Below are 14,175 nucleotides of genomic sequence, written 5' to 3' on the forward strand. Positions count from 1 at the left end.
TATGCGCCAGAGTACCAACGCGTAAGAATTCACTCCCCTCACTGGCCTGACTGTCCATTTCCTCCTCCTCCAACTCCTCCAACTCCTCTTCTTCTGCCCATACACGCTGAACAGTGAAGGACTCAACAATGGTCCCCTCTTGTGTCTCGCCAACATTCTCCTCCTCTTCCTCCTCATCCTCCTCCACCTCCACCTCCTCCGATATGCGCTGAGAAACAGACCTGAGGGTGCTTTGGCTATCAACAAGGGAATATTCTTCCCCTGTCTCTTGTGACGAGCGCAAAGCTTCCGACTTCATGCTGACCAGAGAGTTTTTCAACAGGCCAAGCAGCGGGATGGTGAGGCTGATGATGGCGGCATCGCCACTGACCATCTGTGTTGACTCCTCAAAGTTACTCAGCACCTGACAGATATCAGACATCCACGTCCACTCCTCATTGTAGACTTGAGGAAGCTGACTGACCTGACTACCAGTTCTGGTGGAAGTTGACATCTGGCAGTCTACAATCGCTCTGCGCTGCTGGTAAACTCTGGATAACATGGTCAGTGTTGAATTCCACCTCGTGGGCACGTCGCACAACAGTCGGTGAGCGGGCAGTTGGAGGCGGCGCTGCGCTGCCCTGAGAGTGGCAGCATCTGGGCTGGACTTCCTGAAATGCGCACAGATGCGGCGCACCTTCGTGAGCAAATCAGACAGATTGGGGTATGTCTTGAGGAAACGCTGAACTATCAGATTTAACACATGGGCCAGGCATGGCACATGTGTCAGTCTGCCGAGTTGCAGAGCCGCCACCAGGTTACGGCCGTTGTCACACACAACCATTCCCGGCTTGAGGTTCAGCGGTGCCAGCCACAGATCAGTCTGCGCCGTGATGCCCTGTAATAGCTCTTGGGCGGTGTGCCTTTTGTCGCCTAGGCTCAGCAGTTTGAGCACCGCCTGCTGTCGCTTAGCGACGGCACTGCTGCTGTGCCTAGAGCTACCGACTGATGGCGCCGTGCCCACGGATGGTAGTTCGGAGGAGGAGGTGGAGGAGGGGTGGGAGGAGGAGGAGGCATAGTAGGCCTGAAACACCTGGACCGAGGTAGGCCCCGCAATCCTCGGCGTCGGCAGTATATGAGCAGCCCCAGGGTCAGACTCGGTCCCAGCCTCCACCAAGTTAACCCAATGTGCCGTCAGCGATATATAGTGGCCCTGCCCGGCAGCACTCGTCCACGTGTCCGTGGTCAGGTGGACCTTGTCAGAAACGGCGTTGGTCAGGGCACGGATGATGTTGTCTGACACGTGCTGGTGCAGGGCTGGGACGGCACATCGGGAAAAGTAGTGGCGGCTGGGGACCGAATACCGAGGGGCGGCCGCCGCCATGAGGTTGCGAAAGGCCTCGGTCTCTGCTAGCCTATAGGGCATCATCTCCAGGCTAAGCAATCTGGAGATGTGCACATTAAGGGCTTGGGCGTGCGGGTGGGTTGCACTATATTTGCGTTTCCGCTCCAGCGTCTGGGGTATGGAGAGCTGAACGCTGGTGGATGCTGTGGAGGATCGTGGAGGCGACGATGGGGTTTTTGTGGCAGGGTCCTGGGCAGGGGGCTGACTAGCAGCTGACACAGGGGAAGGAGCAGTGGTGTGCACGGCCGGAGGTGAACGGGCTTGTTGCCACTGAGTGGGGTTTTTAGCATTCATATGCCTGCGCATACTGGTGGTAGTTAAGCTAGTAGTGGTGGAACCCCTGCTGAGCCTGGTTTGGCAAATGTTGCACACCACAGTCCGTCGGTCATCCGGTGTTTCCTTAAAGAACCTCCAGACTTCTGAAGATCTAGCCCTCGCCGCAAGAGCCCTCGCCACGGGAGCTTCACTAGTTGACACATTTGGCGCTGATGCACCAGCTCTGGCCCTGCCTCTCCGTCTGGCCCCACCACTGCCTCTTCCAACCTGTTCTGGTCGAGGACTCTCCTCCGTCTCAGAAGCACTGTGTTCACCCGGCCTCTCAACCCAGCTTGGGTCTGTCACCTCATCATCCTCCGATCCCTCAGTCTGCTCCCCCCTCGGACTTCCTGCCCTGACAACAACTTCCCCACTGTCTGACAACCGTGTCTCCTCATCGTCGGACACCTCTTTACACACTTCCACTACGTCAAGAAGGTCATCATCACCCACAGACTGTGACTGGTGGAAAACCTGGGCATCGGAAAATTGCTCAGCAGCAACCGGACAAGTGGTTTGTGACTGTGGGAAGGGTCCAGAAAACAGTTCCTCAGAGTATGCCGGTTCAAATGCCAAATTTTCCTGGGAGGGGGCAGACTGGGGGGGAGGAGGCTGAGGTGCAGGAGCTGGAGGAGTGGCGATTTCGGTGACATGGGTGGACTGCGTGGAAGACTGACTGGTGGTGGACAAATTGCTCGAAGCATTGTCAGCAATCCACGACATCACCTGTTCGCACTGTTCTGGCCTCAACAGTGCTCTACCACGAGTCCCAGTAACTTCAGACATGAACCTAGGGAGTGTAGCTCTGCGGCGTTCCCCTGCTCCCTCATCAGCAGGTGGTGTCTCACCCCGCCCAGGACCACGGCCTCTGACCCCTGCAGTAGTTGGACGCCCACGTCCCCGCCCTCGTCCTCTACCCCTAGCCCTCGGGTTAAACATTTTTAAAATGAGAGTTATAACTTTATTTTTTTTTTTAACTTTTTTTTGTTTTTTTTTGTGTTTTTTGTTTTTTTTTTGTGTTTTTTGTTTTTTTTTGAGTTTTTAAAACCAAACAATGCTATCCTATTGCTATGGCTATTTTCTAGCCAAGTATCAAAGCACACTACTATGCCAGATGAGATGACACTGAGTTAGTGCCTAATTGAAATCCAACCCCTACTAAATTTTCCCACTTCGGTCTTTGCTATGGATATGTGCGTCACTAAGCGCAGAACACAGCGGTCGCAAGTCTCACTACAAATTGCTCAGAATTGGCTAGTACATGCACTGCAGAAAGTACAGCCACCAGCAGATCAACCAGAAATCAAATATATAGAACGCTACTGTAGGCGTAAGTAAGCTCTTTGTATTCTCCTATGGCTATTTTCTAGCCAAGTATCAAAGCACACTACTATGCCAGATGAGATGACACTGAGTTAGTGCCTAATTGAAATCCAACCCCTACTAAATTTTCCCACTTCGGTCTTTGCTATGGATATGTGCGTCACTAAGCGCAGAACACAGCGGTCGCAAGTCTCACTACAAATTGCTCAGAATTGGCTAGTACATGCACTGCAGAAAGTACAGCCACCAGCAGATCAACCAGAAATCAAATATATAGAACGCTACTGTAGGCGTAAGTAAGCTCTTTGTATTCTCCTATGGCTATTTTCTAGCCAAGTATCAAAGCACACTACTATGCCAGATGAGATGACACTGAGTTAGTGCCTAATTGAAATCCAACCCCTACTAAATTTTCCCACTTCGGTCTTTGCTATGGATATGTGCGTCACTAAGCGCAGAACACAGCGGTCGCAAGTCTCACTACAAATTGCTCAGAATTGGCTAGTACATGCACTGCAGAAAGTACAGCCACCAGCAGATCAACCAGAGATCAAATATATAGAACGCTACTGTAGGCGTAAGTAAGCTCTTTGTATTCTCCTATGGCTATTTTCTAGCCAAGTATCAAAGCACACTACTATGCCAGATGAGATGACACTGAGTTAGTGCCTAATTGAAATCCAACCCCTACTAAATTTTCCCACTTCGGTCTTTGCTATGGATATGTGTGCCACTAAGAGCTAAACACAACGGTAGCAAGTCCCCCTGCTAATTCCTCACAAAATGGTACTAGATGCAAATTAAAATAAAAAAAGTAGAACGTTATTGTAGCCCTAAGAAGGGCTGTTGGGTTCTTTGAGAATCACTCCTGCCTAACAGTAAGCTAATAGAACACCCTAACGCTTTCCCTGACCAGCAGCAGCTCTCTCCCTAGCGGCATCCAGACACAGAATGATCCGAGCAGCGCGGGCAGCGGCTAGTCTATCCCAGGGTCACCTGATCTGGCCAGCCAACCACTGCTATCGACGTGTAAGGGTACCACGTCATGCTGGGTGGAGTGCAGAGTCTCCTGGCTTGTGATTGGCTCTGTTTCTGGCCGCCAAAAAGCAAAACGGCGGGAGCTGCCATTTTCTCGAGCGGGCGAAGTATTCGTCCGAGCAACGAGCAGTTTCGAGTACCCTAATGCTCGACCGAGCATCAAGCTCGGACGAGCATGTTCGCTCATCTCTAGTTGTAACACTGACACAATATAGTCTTATTTAAATGTATCACTGGATGATGCCAGAAACTATACTGCGACAGCACCTTTGAGATTTTGATTGAGCCAGCACCAATCACAGGAGGTGAAAAGCAGAGCAAGGTTGAACTGAACCCAGCCCTTTCCCAGAACTTTTAAGGAAGTTTAATCAACACTGATTCCTGTACATAATACGGTGCTATCATTCTACCAGAACCTTATGACAGTATTCATGAATTTAAGGGTAAGGTCTTGGCAGGGTGATTGCTTATGAATAGTAGGATATCAAATGACCCTCCACCTGTAGCTATTTTATGGACATGAATGGCAGGCTGATAAGTGAAAGACTGGAGGAAAAAGACTTTACATATCAAGAAAGTGGAGCTGAACTTTTAATAGATGTGTATTGGTAAATTATGCAACATGGGCAACCCCATTGATGTATTGCCATTACTGGTGTGATGTACCCCATACCTACATACATTACCATAAGATGTACCCCAGACTTCCACCTTTAAAAAAGGAAAAAATTGACATTATTATAGTAACTAGTAACTAAACTACTCAGCATCCCTACACCACTAAACCATACTTTATAAACCAAACAAGTTCTGGTAAAAATAATGGGCTAAATCAAAATAAATAAAACAGATAGATATTATATATGCTCTAAAACCAGTTAAACCACACTGCTTAATGTGAAAATATCTCAAATGCACTATGATAACCAACAATTGATACTTCCCACACACACAGACCACATGCAGACTACAAACACTAGTCCATGCAAGGTACAAATATTTGTGTACATGTATCACATGAAGATAAGCAGCATCTTAGGCAACAAATAAAAACAACTTTGAACAGGTACATAGTATTAGTGTATATTACCAAAGTTTTTGCTAAATCGAGGAGGAGGGTCCTATATGCATTATTTACTTTAGAACTTGGGTGCTTTTCATAAAAAGTAAAAATATTTGACACAAATTGAAAATTTGTGGTTGGTCACACAAACACCACTCTACTACAAGCAAACATAGAGATCTGTACTAGTATAACCAACCTCTACTTCTCCTTCACAGCTCCCACTGGCTTATCATATCCTATGCATTATTATCATCCACTTCAACTACACAGCTCTCTTCAGCTCCTGAGCATGCATCAATTTCAGTGTAGCACCAGAGCCCAGGCTTCCAGGTAGAAAAATCACCACCTTGGCGGAGTGGCAGCTTTTTGTTAAGACACCAGAGGATCTGAGCATGTGTATATGTAGAATCTGCGGGCAGAAAGTGAAGCATGGCCTGAGAGCTAACATTGGCACCATGGCCCTGTGTCAACACATGCAGTGTCACCATCCAAAGGCCTGGGAGAAACGTGGAACAGGTGTGGAGGTCCATCTTGTTGCCGCAGCAACAGCGGCAGCACCTAGTGGCACACATGCCATTTCAGCCAGTCAAGGCTCCAGCACCTCTGCCGAAGGGAGCTGTTTGTCTTTGACATTCTCTCCCGGTCCAGATGCTCCTGCTTCTCGCTACGCATGGCGCTAGCAGTCGTTGAAAGAGGCAATTACCAAGAGACAACTCTATCGGTGTCATTTAATAAGGCCACAAATCGCTTTTTTTCGCCGGGTTTCCCGAATTTTTCCGATTTGCGCTGAATTGCCCCAGGTTTTTGACGCATGCGATCGGATTGTGGCACATTGGCGTCGGCATGCACACGACAGAAATCAGGGGCGTGGCCATTGGAAAACCGACGGATTCGGAAAAACCGCAGAATTTTAAGCCGCAATATTTTCCAAAAAGGCTGTTCCAGCCCTTCACAAATATGTAGAACAGAAGGCTAGTCCTTGAGCTTATCTGTTTCTTCCAAGGTGCACAGCAGCGTGGACAAGTGGAGCTGTAACTATGGTCAGGGCCAATACATGTCCTTTATGGCCCACTGGGTGAATGTGCCTCCCACCCAGCCACATCAACAACTTGAAAAAGAGACGCCGCTTTCTCCTCCACGTTGTCAAACTGCTTCTCCAGCACCATTGTCCGCCTTCTTCTTCACCACCACCTCAACCTCCACAAGTCTAAGTGCTGCTCCATCCAGGGCCGGTTCTAGACAAAGTGGGGCCCTGGGCAAAACTAAAAGTGGGGCCCCAAAATAAAACTATTTTATGACCAGTCACAGTCAGCAAGAGGCTCCTTTAGTATGGTAAAACAAACTGTAATATGAGAATTTTATAGGAGATAGATAAATGATAGGGAGATTTATGGGCAGCATGGTGGCTCCGCGATTAGCACTACAGCCTTGCAGCGCTGGTCAACATCTGCAAAGATTTTGTATGTTCTCTCTGTGTCTGCGTGGGTTTCCTCCAGGTCCTGCGGTTTCCTCCCACACTCCAAAAAATTACTGGTAGGTTGATTAGACTGTGAGGCCCATTGGGGAGAGGGACCGGTATTTTCTGAAAGCAGACACTTGCCCCATTTTCAAAATTGCATCAAAGATTTTATAGACATAGGCGCCTTCATGCAATTTTGATTCAAATTGAAACATTTTATTAAAAATACTTAAAATTTGACTTTGATGGCAAAAAATTTTATACAAACATGGACATTTGTAGAGTTCACAAATGTGCCCTATTGATATGTTCACATGAATAAATCCACATAATATCACTAAAACTGTAATAACTAGATATCTGCTTTTCAGCTAGACATTTTTAGACAGTCACAACCTGCAAAATATATCAATTAAACAGAATAAAAAGTAAAGGCGCCATAAACCCGATATAATTTTGAAAGCAGACAACCAGGCAATGCATTTGGCAATTAACATTCAAAATTTGTACAAATCCAGTCTACTTATATAAAGAAAATCTACTTTCCTAAACCAGTAAGCTGTGAGGAGACCATACAGACTCCACAAATGTGTATAGTCACCAAAATATGCAGCAAAGGGAACTGCAGAAAATTCACACAGATGTAACATTGTCTGTTCCTTACACAATGGAAACCCAAATAATAACTATATATCCATAAACCTCTCTAATGAGATAATAAAACTCACATTTAGATGTTGCCAATGTATTAGCTGCACAATAACAGAACCCTCCGCACTTCATAAGCATGAGAGTGAGAACGTCATAACATAGGTGTAAGTAATGGAGGATGATGGGAAATAAAAACTTTATTCCAGAACCTGTGTGAGTTTTTGGTGTTACATATAACTTTATGGACATGCCCTGGTCGCAGTGTAGTCACATTAGGCGAAGAGGATTGAATGTTCATCGTATCAGTCAATTTTCACAACAGAAAATAACTATCACAAAATAAAAGGGAATAAGAGAGAAAGGGCCACATTTATCACTTTTGTGCGCCTAAGTGTAGTAGTTGTGCGTAAATTCTGGCGCACTGTTTTCCAGAATTATCACAAGCTACAACCATCTGTGATAAGGTAATTTCCTGCCTCTTATTAATCACTTTACTTTAACATAGTTTAGGCGCAATGTTAGATTCAGGCAGTTACATGTGATCCTGCTACAAGCTCCTCTCTGCTTCTCCCACAGCCCAGAATGAGAATGACCCTCACAGCAGCACCCAGGTGTGTGACACCCAGCACCCAGTGACCTCCTCAGCAGCACCCAGGTGTGTGACACCCTGCACCCAGTGACCTCCTCAGCAACACCCAGGTGTGTGACACCCAGCAGCCAGTGACCTCCTCAGCAGCACCCAGGTGTGTGACACCCAGCACCCAGTGATCTCCTCAGCAGGGGCTTCTCCTGGAGGGGATCCCCCAGTGCTGGTCTCCTGCTGCACCCCTGTAATTCTGCACAGTATCCCCCTCAGACACACTGGTGATACTGTGCAGAATGACATGGGGGACACTTGTCAGTACTATGTGCAACATTCTGTAACGTTCTCTTCTCTCTTGCTGTGAGCTCAGCGTTTTGCAGAATGTTTTGTAAATAGAAGGTGATGAACTGTAAATAGAGTCTGCAGCTCCTGTCTGCAGAGTATCTAATGACTGTATTACAGTGGTGGCGAACCTTTTAGAGCCTCTGTGCCCAAACTTCAACCAAAAGCCACTTATTTATTGCAAAGTGCCAGCGCGGGAATTTAAGCAGTATTATTTCTCCTTGTTCATTGACAACTTTCAATCCTTCAGCCTTCCAAGGACACCAATGGAGTTGAAAGGAGGAGGGCAAATTCCCCTATCATTGTAGGAAGATTCTGCAGGGAGATTCTTTGAGTATTGTCTGGTGAACTTCATTCTGGGGTGATGGCCTGGGTGCCCACAGAAAGGGTTCGGAGTGCCGCCTCTGGCACCAGTGCCATAGGTTCGCCACCACTGCTGTATTATATGTTCTAGTGTCTGCAGAGTATCTCATGTCTGTATGATCTGTTCTAGTGTCTGCAGAGTATCTCATGTCTGTATTATATGTTCTAGTGTCTGCAGAGTATCTCATGTCTGTATTATATGTTCTAGTGTCTGCAGAGTATCTCATGTCTGTATTATATGTTCTAGTGTCTGCAGTGTCTGGCTGAGCTTTGCTGCTAGAAATGAGCTCTTCTGCAAAGGGGCTCAGTGCTTTCTTCTCAGTTAACGCCAGCTCCGGGCTGGAGTGTTTTTGCGCCTAAATGAAAAGTCGCAAGTGATGAATATCATTAGGTGCATCAAAACATCTGGATTGCTAGGATAAATGAGGGAAAGCTGGTTATTTTTGCTGCGCAGCTAGTTTGGCGTTTAGTCGCAAAAATGGCACAAAAACGGTGCGCCTGAATGAAAAGGCGCAAAAACAACAGAAAAAAACGAATGATACATGTGGCCCAAAGTGTGTTCTTAGATTTGCATAGAGAAGGGTTAAAAACATGAATATTAGTTGATATTATCCCTTCTCAAAATGTAGTACTAGTAACATATAAAGTGAATATTTCCATTATCTGTGAGGTGCAGCAGCTCCTGTGTGCAGCAAATTCTCCCTGCAGCCTGATGGCTAAAAATCTGGAGATGGGGAGACACTTCAGGGGGCTGTATCTCTGGTTCTGTTACTCATAGAACCTCACTTCTTTTTTCCTGTGAAAGAAGAGAGTCTCCTCTTTTATATGAATATAAATTTGTGTTTCTAAAATGTAGGAAAACGGAGATATTTATATATAAAAATGGCACCTGATATCCTCACTTTAAACCTGAATATCTCTGGATCCATAGCACCTAGAAACAAAATTCAAGATTCATTTGAAAGAAGAGATTCTCCCCTTTCTCCATGGGGGCCCTGGGCAATTGCCACCTTTGCCAACCCATAGCGCCGGCCCTGGCTCCATCATACCACATATGCAGGGCATAGCAGTGTCACGCAGTTCTACACCTGGTTTGCCTGGGAAAACAAAGTCACATAGAGGAGGAACTGCTCCGCGTCATGCAAGAAGAAATCAATGTGTGGCTTTCTCCACGACAACTGAAAATCAAAACCATGGTGACAGACAATGGGAGGAACATGGTGTCCGTGCTGCACCGAGGAGGGATGGCCCATGTGCCCTGCACACTGCACATGTACATCTCTGTTTTGGATCGACTCCTGTTTGTTTTTGGCTTTAGCAATACTGATGATGGATTATTGACACATTGAAAGCGGACACAGATGGATGAAATTATAAGTGATTTCTATGCAAAATTACTACCGACACCCCCTGCACTCTTTTGGGGGGTCTCTACAGGTATCCGCGTCTAACAGAACAGGTTCTGTCGTAATTTATGGAATAATCAGTTCAAGAGTGCACTATTTGATGTTATAGTGGGATCTTGACCCTCAGCTCAGTCATTTCGAGCTGGCACAGATGATACCTTGTCAGGCTGCATTCCCGCTTTGCTTATTTGGTGAAGTTGGGCTCTGTAAGTGCCTATGGAATTGAAAAGTGAAGAGATTCTAAGAGCGGTGGCTGTCATGTGCGTGTCATACTAAAACACAGCATTGTTTGAAGATCAAACCACGCTCCCTAGGCATATTTAAGCATGGCACAACATTCTAAAACACCCTACAGACTCTCTGCTGCCAGGAAATACAGTTTTTTTTTTTTACGGGATTCGTCATCACTCGATTCGAAAAAATTTTCGAAAAATTCGTCGAAAAGGGTCAAACGGAATTTCAACAAATTCGCCAATCTCTAGCTACAACAAAATAGAATTAGTTAACAAAAACAATTTTATTTGTATAGACTGTCTCGTTGGAGGAAGACAAAAAGGAAAAGTTGTCACTCACCACTTCTTTAAAACATCATCTTCTTTTATTCGTGCATCTTTAAAATTGGCATGCGTTATAGGGAAGAGAGTATCTATTTGGCAAGATGAAGCACTAGATTCAGCGTGAAACAATTCGTCCCTGCATGCCTCCTGATGCGTAGATACTCTTTTCCCTGTAACGCATGCCAATTTTAAAGATACACACAGGCAAAAACTGTGCATAATTTGGTGATTATAAACACGACAGTACAGATTCCTTTAGCGGACATACATACATACACAAACATATACACTCAGCTTTATATATTAGATTTCTTCTCTTGTGTATATGTTTATTGAGCAGGGACAGATGTACAAGGATTTCATGGGTGAAGGTCCTTCACACATATTGTTCTTCACATACTATTGTGAAGAACACCTTTCTGCACTAATGTCTTCTGATAAGTTAGCAGATGTACGGAAACATCTGCAATGTGTTCTTCACTGTGTTAACTGTGTTCTTCACTGAAATGATCCTTAATGATCCTGTGTTCACTGTGTTCTTCACTGTTCTTCACTGTGTTTCCTTAAGTGAAAGCTCGTTCCCAAGCAGGCCAAATATTCGTCCGAGCAACGAGCCGCTTCGACTACGCTAATACTTGAACGAGCATCAAGCTCGGACGAGTATGCTCGCTCATCTCTAATAGCAGCCTATCAGTAGCTCAATGCAATTCTTCACAGTGCCCTATAAAGGGCAATTGTTTCAAATTTGCACCTGTCCCCAAGCAAAGCAGCCTCCTCTCCCTACCTATAAAGCGCAATGTTTGTAGTTTTACGAAGTCCCTGTCTGTCTGACTGACCTTTTGAAGAGCAGAAATCACTCCCTAGCTCTGTTTGCTCTCTATAAAGGCATCTGGACATGTGACTCTGCTCTTATACAGCATCATATGTCCTGCTTGGCCAATCACAGCCAATCACATGGCGGATATTTCTGTGGTTGCTCTGGAGCTGCTAGTTGATTGGTTGATTTAGAGACCTCTGGGTCATGTTTCAAATATCTTCACATTCGTACCTTAACTAAAAGCAAACACAAAAAGGAGGCACAATTTTTAAGATGAATGTTCATCTCTTCTAACATTGAAATCTTCAAAGGACTATTACTATAGAGCTGACATGGTCCATTTTGTGATATTTCCTGTTCACTGAACAACTCCTGTGTCCTCTTCATAGTGTCTTATAATGTTATAATACAAGGAGCAAATTTCTTGGAAACACAAATATCTGATCTCTGGTTTTCCTCTCACCTCCTTTTTTCACTTGTTCAAAGCAATTAGTGTTCCTAGCAAAAGCAAACATTTGATTTAGAATTGTTTAGGTTATACCCGTTGGTTACATAAATCTTGCATTATTAGATTATATCTTATTACATTTTAAAAGAATTGGTACCACCTGTTTCTTTAACACGATTAAAGTTAGTGAAAAGGAAAACATTACTTGTGACACTACAAACGCATGCTCATATTTGAACTTTGTAACTCAATATATTATGTGAATGGGTGCAAATATATTTTGTGATGGTGATTCCCCCAACATAAAGGTTATACAAGCTCACTGAGAATATTAGAGAAAATTCTAAAGTCACATTGAGTTGCAATTTTAAAGATAACAGACGCACTGAAACTTATTTGATTCAAATTTCTCAATAACATCAGTTTGAACCTCCAAAGTCTAAATGTTTCAGTACCACATAAATAATTCAAAACTTATGTTATATGTGAGATCCTGGGGCCAAAAAAAGTGTCAATATAACTTACATATGTTTTATATGATTCTAAAACATATCCATACACACTAAATTATCGGAATTTGCCTTGCCCTGGCCAAAATTTTAGTTTATTGTGACATTAATGTAATAAAATTCATTCTGTTCTGACATGTTTGTATTTTAAGATGTTTTCATTCATTTAGTGAAATCATTAATTCAATAATTACTATAAACTACACTTAGTGACAGAAGTGAGCTACTTAGAGAAGCAGTTTGCTACTAGCCAGGCAGTAGTAGACTCAATGTACATAGGAAGATCAGTAAGGAAATCCTTTGAAAATGCTGTGATTGAAACTGGAAATGGTAAGAGAAGATAATCTGGTTTGTCTATGGAAGTCTTGGTGCCAAAAACATAAAGTGGGATTGATCATAGTAACATAATGGGGCAGATTTACTTACCCGGGCCATTCGCGATCCAGCGGCACTTTCTCTGCGGTGGATTCGGGTCCGACCAGGATTCATTAGGGCAGTTCCTCCCACTTTTTTTTTTTTAAATGTAGCGTTTTTCCGAATCCGTCAGGTTTTCATTCGGCCACGCCCCCCGATTTCCATTGCGTGCATGCCAATGACGATGCACCACAATCCGATCGCATGCACCAAAATCCCGGGGCAATTCAGGAAAAATCGTCGACGTGTTACCCATATTCGGGTAACACGTCGGGAAAATGCGAATCGGGCCCTTAGTAAATGACCCCCAATATGATGAAAAATGAGGTTCAATAATCCTTAAGCAACCAAGCAATTTTCATTTTGGTGTTCCATTTTCACTCCGATCTTTAAAAATCCATAACTTTTTTTATTTTGTTTATTTTATAAATAACAAATTGTCCTACCATTAGTATTTTTATTCCATGTATTGTAGAGGGAAGTGAAAAAAAAATCCAAATTCAGAGAAATTGACAAAAAAAACACATTTATTCCATTTTCTTGTGGGCTCTGTGTTTAATGTTTTTACTGCATGCTCCAAATGACACCTCCTCTTAAAGGGAACCTATCATCAGAAATTGGCCTGATAAACTAAAACATTAGCAGTCTGTTGTCAAGCAGCAGAGCAGCTTCTAGATGATTAGTGAGAGAATAGTGATATCATGCAACACCAAAATCCTTTTTATTACAATACTTATTAGTTTTATTTTAAAAATACAAAACTACATAATAGAGTAAAAATCACTGAAAATACATATAAAATATTCCCTGTAATTCTATGTAATTCTATGGTGGGGCCCATGCACAAATATAAACATGTAGAGTAACATAAAATATATGAAATCGGTATGTATAATACATACTCAATAAAACACAGAGGTATTAAACCGATTGCGTTATGATCAAAAGCGCCTTCATATAAAAAAGGAAGCTTTGTGTACATTCTCAATAATGAAAATAAAAGTCACCTGCATATGCATATAAGTTTTAACCCCTTACCGACATGTGACGTAATAGTACGTCACATGTCGGGTCCCGGTGCATGGAGAGCGTCCAGCTTTGTTCTTATTTTGTTTTATTTTATTATTTCTTTATGTTACTTTTCATTTGCGACCCCACCGAAGAGCATCCAAGAATTATGGTCTTGTGATCCCAAAGGCTAACTATATAAAGAGTATAACCAACAACCTATTGTCAGGTTCGCTAGGGAAAATGCTGGGACTTCTGGTTCTTCTGGTGGTGCCAGCAGCGTTCTCCGAACCCCTGCGCGTTACCCAGCTTTGCATGCATTTCTTTTTAGTTCTACACCCCTCAAAAATTATAGCATGTAAACTTTGGAAAAAAATGGAATATGATTTATAAGTATTCATATGATAAGAGGGGGGCATTTCCCCTAAATTGTGGTATAATATATAAATTATCTATATATATATATATTGCTGGTTAGTACAATATTATTTT

This window comes from Engystomops pustulosus, chromosome 5, assembly GCF_040894005.1.
Source record: "Engystomops pustulosus chromosome 5, aEngPut4.maternal, whole genome shotgun sequence".
Lineage (NCBI taxonomy): Eukaryota > Metazoa > Chordata > Amphibia > Anura > Leptodactylidae > Engystomops > Engystomops pustulosus.